At 37.8% G+C, this 3433-nt stretch overlaps 1 pseudogene; it reads left to right on the top strand.

Annotated features, from left to right (window-relative positions):
* The first annotated feature begins 448 nt into the window (after positions 1-448).
* Positions 449-1503, top strand: LOC137496957 (uncharacterized; annotated as a pseudogene).
* The last annotated feature ends 1930 nt before the right edge of the window (positions 1504-3433 follow it).

Genomic DNA, 3433 nt, shown 5'->3' with positions numbered 1-3433 from the left:
ATACCAAGGAGGTTTCAGAAAGGGACGATAATGCGTTCACCATATCGTCGTTGCCGGGACAAAACCTCCTATGTGATAATATTTTTGGAGATATACTGACCCGCAGCACATACGTTATGAAGAGCGAGAATGCCTTGACAATATTCACACAATATTGCACCTTAGATGACAGAACTTTACCGGCCAAATTTCTAAGCTAAAATATTTCACATAGGAGGTTTTGTGCCGGCAGCGACGATATTATGAATCAGAAGTCCATCCTTTCATATCTGAGACTCAAGAACAGGGAATTCGTGGTGACCTTTGTTGATTTTAGGAAAGTGTACGACTCAATTGATCGAACCACCCTATGACAAATCCTTGAAGCGTTTGGCTTAGATAACAAGACAAAATCAATTATCAGCAAACCTTGACTAACACCGCCTCCAATGTGAAGTTCAGAGGAAATATGTCTGATACCTATGCAATCAGGACAGAAGTGAGACAAGGAGACGGGCTATCGCCTATTCTCTCCAACTGGGTTTTAGTAAAGATCATCCGAGAATGGCGGATAGAAATGAAAAGGTCAGTGATAGAAAATGGGGTAAGGCTAGGCTACAAGTATATGAAGCTTACAATCGACTGTCTAGACTGTGTAGATGATCTAGTGATCTTTTCAGACTCCATTGATACGGCAGGACAACTTAACCAACTGGACACTCAAGCATTAAAGGCTGGGCTTCAAACCTCCTTTGAGAAGACGCACTTCATGACAAACATAAAATCAGCGGCAAGGGAACTGGAGGTCGGACTAGGAAGGATTAAGAAGGCAGAAAAGTTTAAATACGTCGGTGAATGGATAGAGCCTAACCTATCAGAGAAAGGAGCCATCGTGTCACGCATTAGCAAAATGGAAATGACCTACCAACTAACTAAAGACATCTACAATAAGATATCAATATTCTTGAACGCCAAAATTACTGCACTGTTATTCGACCAGAGGCTCTGTATACGGCAGAGACTCTTACAATGAACAAGAAATGTCTAATGGAAAAACTAGAGGCTAAAGAAAGGAAGATTTTGAGAAAAGTCCTGGGTCCCGTCAAATAAAACAGTGAGTACAGAAGGCGTCACAATCACGAATTATACAAGCACGTGGAGAAGATACGTGACACGATTCGAAAAAGAAGGACTGTCTTTTATAGCCACGTGACACGAATGAGCCCAGGCAGGATCTCTAAACGGATATTAACGTATTTTCAAGATAAGAAAACCAGAGGGGCATGGTTCACAGAAGTTGAGAAAGATCTACGAGAAATGGAAATTTCTCGTAAAGATATCCAGGAGCGTGTTCCGCGTAAGGAAAAACTACGTATCCACAAATGTTTCCAGGAGAAGCCGAAGCTGAAGACAGGGAAGGCGTGGACCCAAGAGAGAAAAGAACAACACTGGAGACGAATGCAGGAGCAATGGGTGGCAGTTAAAGCTCGGAAAAGGAGACAGTTGAACTGGCGTGGTCCCTAATAGGCCGAGGCGAAGAAAGAATAATAATAATACCAATAATAATAATAATACTTCACTATTTAATTAGTGGTAATTTATAACTGCTATCACGTGGTCATAAATCCGGAATAGCACGCTCAGTACTGTACCAGGAAAAGTCACAGAAAGGAGGGCCATGAGACTTATCTAAGGGAGTGTTCAGTTCTTGGGAGCCGGTACAGAGGAAGGTATTCGCAGTGCGAAATAATAGATGTTATTTTTTAATTTTAAGTTTATTCAACTTGTATATGGCATAAATAACTCCTTCATTATTTCGCAATTGAAAATAGAAATTAAATTTAAATTTCCTCTATTGGATTTAATGTTGCCCACTCCCACCAATATTATGAATTTTAGCGAGTGTTTGCAACAAAGGAAATTCGAAAACTAATCATCCTCTTCATTAAGCCCATAGAGTTTGCAAAATATCATTGCACTTTGAATAGTAACTCTCCTAAAGTCTTTCTAGAATATTATCACTTAGAAATTCCAAAGTCTTTCTAGAATCTTATCACTTCAAATTCCTTTAGTCCTTCTAAAGTTAACACTTGAAACTCCTACAGTCTTTCTAAAGTTAACACTTGAAATTCCTACAGTCTTTCTAAAGTTGACACTTGAGATTTAAAAAAACATAAAGTTACTCTTCTCGCAAAGTTTAGTATTACTCTATAATTTACGAGTACAGTTTAACACTTTGAAAATTACGAGAATTATATGACTTCTAATTGGTAATGAAGTAATCACTGTGTTTAAAGTTCAATCTTTCAGGAAAAGTTTGTTGTTAAATGCACTCATATCACCTGATTAGTCTTGAAAATGGAACTGGAAAATGCTGCTCAGCGAACAGCATTTGGAATTCCTCCGCTACTGATGTCGTGATGTCCACCAGAGTACCACGAACCATCTCCCACGATTTACCACGTTAACTCGCACGCTGTACCACGTTAATTCCCACGCTGTACCACGAAAAATCCCACGCTGCACCACGTAAAATCCCACGTCATCTCGAACATCAGGTTGATATGGTAAAGTAGACACTCTGTCAGGGTTTCTGGTGTCACTAATGAGTTTCGCGAACACGAGAAAGTTCAACTGACTGTATAAGTTACGAGTGTCAGACTAATACGATTTGACTAAGTGAAAAATGTTCAATCACTAGTAGAAAGTAATTAGAAGCACAGTTCGAAAAATAATTATAGCTTGATTAATTAGAAGCACAGTTCAAAATAATCGCAGTTCAAGATAATTATAGCTTGATTAATTAAAAACACAATTCGAAAATAATTATGGCTTGATTAATTAGAACCACAGTTCAAAATAATTATAGCTTAGAAGCACAGTTCAAGATAATTATAGCTTGATTAATTAGAAGCATAGTTCATACTGTTTACACACGTAATTCTCATCACTGTCTTTAAAGCTCAGTATATGACGAATGTTGGGTTTCTAATAAAGTACGAGTTTGAATGTTTATCGTGCTACCAAGTGTAAATTTAGTTCACTCACAACACAAGAATGATGTAGCTTAAACATCCCTAACTATTCGTTGCACACGAATTAAGGATATAATATGGATAATTTCCATTAAATAGAGTTAGTATTCCACTAAATTGTCATAAAGTAACCTTAATATTCACTCGGTTATTCACTATCACAGTTCAAAATAAGTGAAGTTTGAGTTTCAATACAAGAATAAGCTAAGTAAAGTCGTTCACTTTCTGACACGAAAATACTAATTTCGTGAATCTCAAAATATTATATGTCCTCAGCTAGCACTGTGAAATGTTTAAGTTCGCCTCGACGCACTAGAATTTTTCTAAGTTCCACAATACTGTATAACTTTCACAAGTACGACGACGATAATGTCGAGAATAACACGCGACGTAGTTACTAGGTTCGAGACCCGTACGCG

This window comes from Anabrus simplex, chromosome 1 (assembly GCF_040414725.1).
Source record: "Anabrus simplex isolate iqAnaSimp1 chromosome 1, ASM4041472v1, whole genome shotgun sequence".
In the NCBI taxonomy this organism is placed as follows: Eukaryota; Metazoa; Arthropoda; class Insecta; order Orthoptera; family Tettigoniidae; genus Anabrus; species Anabrus simplex.
The sequence above is the reverse complement of the archived record's forward strand: the minus strand, read 5'-3'. Positions and strand labels throughout refer to the sequence as shown.